This window comes from Cynocephalus volans, chromosome 1, assembly GCF_027409185.1.
Source record: "Cynocephalus volans isolate mCynVol1 chromosome 1, mCynVol1.pri, whole genome shotgun sequence".
In the NCBI taxonomy this organism is placed as follows: Eukaryota; Metazoa; Chordata; class Mammalia; order Dermoptera; family Cynocephalidae; genus Cynocephalus; species Cynocephalus volans.
In genome coordinates this window covers 47,004,043-47,011,560 of record NC_084460.1, presented here as the reverse complement: position 1 = coordinate 47,011,560, position 7,518 = coordinate 47,004,043, and positions in this window count along the sequence as shown.

The window sequence follows — 7,518 nt, the reverse complement described above, 5'->3', positions numbered from 1 at the left end:
TGCGCAGAAGCCGAACTGAGCGACAGGTTGGAAATAGCACGCTCTGGGGATGCTGAGGGGATGGGTTTCCTTCCTGCCTGCTGTCAGAGCAGGGCGCTGTGGCGGAAATGCATGAAGCACGCTTGCTGCAAGGGGCTCTGAATCAGTGTTCGCCTCCGAGTACCTCGTCTTTTTCTGAGGCTCAGTATGTCCCCCCAAAGGTATTGCTTTCCTCCTCGGAGTTTTTAAAATTTGGAATCGTTGCCAACATTTCAAAGTTGGGAGGCTGCTTATGAAAATGCGGGTGTCAGGCTTCTTAAGAAAACTCGGAGGTTCTAGACACATCAGGCCTGCAAGGTGCATGGCAGCCATGAGCTGGGACCCGGTGGTGGCGCCCCCTGTACGCAGGGCAGTTGCTACCCAGCCCACGTCGTCTTTTTCCATTACGTGCCTGGATCCTGTAGGCTTGTGTCCCCAGCTCTATGTTTTTAAAAGATGTTGTATGAAGCAATGTTTGATATATTCAAAACTACATTTGCCACTTATGTAAGTTAGGAAGCATAATAACAAAACTAGCATCCATGAAGCTACTGTCTGACTTTAAAACTAGAAATTTATCTTGAATATATTCGTGTTATTTTCTCCTTCCCTGTCTCCTCCAGTATACATTATTCTGAATTTGATGTTTATCATTCTCCTGTCTTTTTTGTGTTTCATTGTGTCCCATATGTATGCATGCTGTAATGAGATGTTGCTTAGTTTTGCCTGTGTTTTTGTTTTATAAAAATGATATCATAATGTCTTAGGTTATTTGATTTTTTTCTCTCAGCTATATATGCTTCTCAAATTCATGAACATTGTCACACATAGCAGCAGTTCTTTCATTTTTCACTGCTGTATAATGCTCCAACACCCCTGACTTTCACACAGCTCACTCCTCAGGGATCAGCTTTATCCTGTACTGTCCCAAAGAGGCTTGGCAGCATCTGTGTAAAGGATGTGCTTTCTGGTTATTTTCTAGGTAAGCATTCAGATTTTTTCTTTCAAAACACTTGCCAAAATTCACAATCTTGTTTTAAACATGCTCGTGTACTTGTTCCTTGATGATTTTCAGCAAACTGTAAGTTCTCTGAGGGGAGGATCCTGCCTTCTTGTCTGTTGTTCTCTACAATGTTCTTCACACTTAACAATGAACATATGAAACAATGAATATGTTTTTTGCAAAATTTGGTAAATATTCATGGATGTGAGATCATAGTCCCTAAAAAATGCTAGCTGGAAATCCTTCTGCACCAGAGGTAGAAACCTAACATGTCTTACTAATGGTGCTTGGGACTGAGGTGCTTGGTAAATATTTATAAGGGCTATGAGTAGAAGTGACGTGTGCAAATTCTAGGCCATGACTTTGAAAGGTCATGAGCTCACCCATCCCTCTCCATGCACTTCCTCCTCCTAGCTGAGATGTGGACATGGTGGTGAACCATTTTGAGCTAGACAAATGAGAAAGTTGACCAACAATGACGGAGCAAAAAGAAAGAAGCTGCTAGGTATCTGATATGGTAGGACTACCATACCAGCCCCAGGCTTAGAGAGAGGGTGAACCTCCCTCTTGTTTAAGCCAAGGTCATATTGGATCCCTCAACAGAAGTCAAGCTCTATGTTAATAAATATTGTCAATTGGCAGGATACCCCTGGGAGTAGAGAGAATTCTTTTCCCCTGAGGAAATATACCCAACCACTAAGCCATTCTCTGATGCCACCCTCCTGTCTGTTGCCCCCACAAAGATGATGAGAGAGCCCCCGGATCCAGGATCCCTTTCTCCAAGCTTCCTGGTTGTCTGACACGTAGTTCCTTATTGATAGTCCTGTAAAACTCTCTCTCTTTCTCTCACCAGTTGGTTCTGTCTCACCCACACTGGGCGTTACTCTTGGATTATTAAAGGGACAGAGAGGAAGACAGCAACAAGAAGAAGCTGGGATAGAAGTCAGGGGACCACCCAGTTCTGAAGCCAGAATTCCCAAATCATACCCAGAATCTTGTTCTGAATATGCCTCAAGACACAGGATAGACAGTCAAGACCCAAGAGACTCTAACATTCCCCAAATAGTTATGGCCTGAAAATGTGTACGGCAAGTGTAACCAGGTGTCCTCCTTGATCAAAAAGAAACCTTAATAAGCCACCTGCAGCTATGATAATGCGACTTCCCGGAGAACCTGCCAAAACAAACCACTTGTGAAACGTACACCAAGAAAACTAAAGGAAGTGACTTCTTATATGGGATCATTATTTATATACCAGGAAAATGTTGACGAACATCTGCCAAAAACAATAGTTTTAGAAGAGTTGGTCGGCTGCCGATCCATCTGACAATAATTAACTAGCAGGAGCTCTCTTCTATTCAGGTCACTGCAGGGTTGAGATAATGAAGCCAGGCCATTGGAGAATAAGAGAAGGCTTATTGTTTAGATCTCTGGTATTAGTACCAGGATTTGTCTGCAACTCATCTAATAATGGCATCAGCTCATGGGGAAATAAGATACAATGTTAACAGCAAACGAAAACCACTTTTTGAGTGCTCCTGGCATGCCCGATAATAAATCCAGTATTCTACACGTATACCTCATTAGAATTTTATAACAAAACTATGATGGACATACCATCCTCATATCCATCTGTGCAGAACCAAGGCTTGAAACAGCTAAACAATTTGCTGAAGGCCACCTTACCAGTGATGTGTAAATTCAAGATTCAAAACCAGTTCCATCTTTGTTCTTAACCGTCATGACAGTATTTCTCAAATTCCACCATTTGTGTACCTTATACACAGCTTTTGCCATATCTGTGTAACAACTGTTATAAAGATATGAAATACTTTTCTCTCAGTTAGCTTTCCCATCATTTTGTTTAGCTAAATTTATTTAAATGGAAATACTGTATGAAAACCACAAATGTAAAACACCAAGTTTCATCTGCCTTAAATAGATAACCACCTTGAATATATCACAATATAAACATAGTAATACTATTAAATTCTGTCTAGACTCATTGTCTGTTGAAGGATCTGCGCCTGAAGTCTGCTCTTGCTTTGTTTAAAAGGGTGATGAATAAATGATAAAATAGCGATAAAGATTACACTGGCACCAACTGAGACTTTCTCCCTCTCCCAAGCAGAAGGACATAAAGAGAATTCAATGGGCAAATCTTTCCCATTTGGAGTGTCAGTACTATTTAAATGATGAGTCAGCGTAACCCCCAAATCATACTGAGTCTCATTTTTTTTTGTAGAAATACCATATTACACTCTGCCCTCATCTAAGAAATGTATGCTAGGAACACAGATTTACCCTCCTGGACATTTTTAAGATTCTACATCCATAATCCAAAAACTGCATTAAGGTTGCTCATCTTGAAACCCATCACTAATTCCTGCTCATGGACTAAAAATCTGAGAAAAGCAATAAAAGTTAAAATTAATTTATTCTTCTTCAAAATGGACTCACCCATTAATTCACTGACTTACCCATTCCATGAATACTCTTTGAACCCTAAGTGCTGAGAACAAAGTGGCAAGCAATACAGAAATTTTTCTACTTTCACCTAGCTTAGGAAATGAAACTAGGTGGCAACATTTATCTAACAGCCATGGAACAATTGTGCATAAAACCTTCCTGCTCCTTAAGTAAAACATGGGCCTGAGAGATTAGACCAGTAGATAGAGGTGTAGAAGAAGGGATCATTATCTGGCCTGTCTCAGACAGTTTTCTGGGAGTGACAGCAATAGGGTCACTGTCCTTGGTCTATTGGTTGCAGAGGAGCCAGCCTCCTGGATGTGTTGCCCTGGGCCTGAGTTTCCACCATTTATTTTACTTACAGGGTTTCTTTCTTAAGTAGGAGCATCACGGAACCCTCTCTCATCACCAGAAAAACAGTAATGATCAACCAGTCAGTGTCTGGAATCAAAGAGACCTAGCCTCAAGTCCTAGCTCTGTCACTCACTACCTGTATGTCTCCGACGTGTGACTTTCCTCTCTAAGTTTTTTCACCTATAGAATAGGATCATAACACAACCTGTCTTGTGGAGTTACTGTAAAAACTGGATGAGACACTGCACTGAGCTAAGATCACCTAATGGCCAGAGACAAGTGTTCCTACAAAATTTTATTGCAGCCTGAAAACCCACGCATGCAGAAATGAATGCTCTAAGATCCTTAGCTCCTACAGACATAAAATGTGAATGGGCTTCAGAAAAGAAATCCATTGGGATCTTTACCTCAGTGGCTCCAAATTATTCCTGGAGGAGAATCATAGTCACGACTGAACATGCTCCAGGGAGTCTTGGTGTGTAGGAATGTACAGATTTACCTGTATCACTGTGAAGACCAAACTTCCTGTATGGATGCAGGCCCCACCTGTCATTCACTACACCAGTGGTTCTCAACTAGAAACTATTTTGGCCCCAGGAGACATCTGACCATGTCTGGAGACATTTTTATTTGTCACGACTGGGTGGGGAGTGCAGCCACATCCAGCATGTACTGGGTAGAAGCCAAGGGATGATGCTCAAAACCCTACAATACCCAGAATGGCCCCCACCACAGACAGTTATCAAGTCCAAAATGTGCTCATGTTCTGGAATAAGGAGAACTGCATGAAACCAGTATCCAGTGATGAAATCAATCCCCAGAATGTCTGAGTCAGGACACCTGTGCCCTAATGAAACCAGCTGATGCAAACACAGATAACAAGAACATCTCAAAGGGAAAGAAGAATCAGACAAGGGGACGTTTGGTGAGAGGGAAGGGGTGGGGCTTAGGGAAGGATCTCTGCTGACGTGAACGTCTACCCCGTGAACTAAAGACAGCCACAGAAAGGAGTGTTGTCAGTAGACTGTTCGGTAGTCAGTCGTTCCTTTCCAGTGTAGTCCTATACAAGGACCTAAAATAGAGGGGGTGACATGAAATCAGAGATATAATAAATAACCCTACAGTCTGATTCAGTAAAAGTTCATACTCTTTAAGGACCTTGGAGGTGAGGTAGTTTGTGGGCCAAATATGGCTGGGCCCAGTCCTTTTTGAACTTTGAGTCTGAACCCATACAACACAGTGAGATAAGTGTACAAGTAGAAGAGGGCACGGAGGCAGAGAGTCAGCCCAGAGTTCAACCTGGGGACCTGCACCCAGGTGAAGGCAGAGCAATCGAAAGCCACAGGCTCAGGGGCAGAGAACCTGGGCCACAAAGGAAGTGCTGTGTCCACCCGTCAGCTGGAGAAGTTGCTCCATCATCTCTCTAAGCCTCCCTGTCTTCATCTGTAAAATGGGGATGCTAGAAGTGTTTGCCTCGTGGTGCTGATAAGAACACTGGGTGAGATGAGATATGCAAAGTGTATGGTAAGGACATTACCAGTAGTAGCTATGATAACGGCTTTTGTATGCACTGTCCCTGCTGAATTTTGAAACAGGCACTGAGCCCAGCAAGGAAACCATGGTAGTAGAATAAAGGCTGTCAGCTTATAGCTTGGCCTATTACTGGTCTGACAGATAGGTAGACTTCTGATGGGGTCTTATGCACTCTCATTGGGGGAAATAAGATCCAATGTAGGATAAATCACAGATATGCAAAATTTCTATCTTTGTATAATTCACGAGCCAGAATTTCCAGTGAAACTTTGGATCCTATCCTGTCTTTCTTTAGGATAGAAATATTCTTGAAATGAAAGAAACTGCAGACAGCTCTCATTGCCTTCTGGGTAATCATGTCTTTAAAGTAAACTCCTGAGGCTTATTATGAAACAAATTGCATTTTACTCATGTCCTTAGAGAGAAGTTTTAGATGGATGGGTGTTTGGAGCGAAAGCTTCCAAAAGCCTATCTCATTTCAAAGGAAAAGAATGTGCTTTCAATTTTTGATGGTGTACAGTGGATTATTTTTATACCCATTTTTGAGTCTTTCCCTGGAACACATAATGGCTATCTGCTGCCACAACAGCAAGGGAATTTTCCACTCTAGTAATTGTGATCCTGTCTCATCTTTATGTTGTGCAGAGAAAATGAGAATTTGCCTGGAATTAGGCACTTTTGACCCATCTTCTCCTGGGAGCTCAAGATTCAACAATAGCATTTAGCCGACATTTTTCAGACCCCTTCTATGTGTGTGAGGCACATTGATGGAATCTAGAGTTGCGACGTTTTAGAAGACTTAGTTATAACTGGAGTGACCTCTGGGGAAGGCGGCAAGGACTAGGATTGGAAGTGATGGTCCAATTCAACAGGAAGGAAGGAGATGCGCACTCAAACTGTCTCATGTAAGAAACATTTAATAAAGGGACTGCTCACACAGACTGAGGCAGTGTTTAAGGAAAGTGACAAGGTACAGAATGGCACATCTGGAATAGTAACTATGGGGACCATTAACAACCCCAGGCCTGAGGGACAAGAAAAAAAAAGTGCCACAAGAATCCAAAGAAGTGTCTACAGGAAGAGAAACACCTGAAAGGACCTCTCGCCTTTGCTAGAGTGACAACACTAGCCTTGGGCTTGTGGTAGGGAGGGAGATAGGGAATGAAGACCCCAAACCCTTTCTCTCCCACCCTCTTATCTTCTTTGGTGCCCTAAAGGCCAAGCTCAACAGGAAGTTGTAGGGCAAAGAGCCTTGGGTCAGTGTCCCAGGGCACTTAGCAGGATGAGTGGTCAGTGGATCTGGAGAGACATGGAAGAGATCACACACATGGCCCAAGAGGACTGCACTCTATCTGTGATGTCTGGGTTTTGCACAAAGAGAATGCTTTAAGATGAAGGAGGAGGAGGAGAAAGAGATGAGGGAGAAAGAGGAAAGGGAAGAAGCAAGAAAAGGCACAACTGGGGAAGAAAGACATGTAAGTGGGTGATTAAATTCAGAGGAAGCCTGTCTCTACAGCAAGCACAGGTTGCTATGGCAACCCCAAAGAGGAGTCCCTCCCTCAGACTTGGAGAGTCAGGTGATGTCTCCTGAGGAGGGAATATCTAAGTTGAAACCTGAAGGGCTGGTAGGAATCAGCCAGCTAAGGGTGGGGAATGGCATTTAAAAAGGCCCTATAGTGAACCAAGGCATGGCTGGTTCTTACAGGTCACAGGTAGTTTTGTAGAAAGTCAAGAAGAAAGGTCGATGAAAGAGACAGAGAGAGGACCAAAAAGAGACTTGTATGTGACAACAAAGAGTCAGATTTCATCCAGTAGAAAATGGAGAGACAGAAGAGAGTGACAAGACTACATTGGCACTTTTCATGTTTTCCTCCAACTTCCCTCCCAGGACGTATGTCTGATGCTGTCAGCCTTCCAGCAAACACATACCTGTGTGTCCCTGTACCTGCCAACAAGACGATGTGTGTGTGAGATTGGTTTGTCTTTTCAACCCATGGCAAAGATCCAAATAGCCAAAAAAAACACAGGTGGCTCCTTTGGTGAGAAGAATGTGTCCATGAGAAACAAAATTGCTGATGAACCACTCTGCTAACCACTGCATGCCTGAATAGAGATACCAGCATTTCTAAAGGCAATCTGAC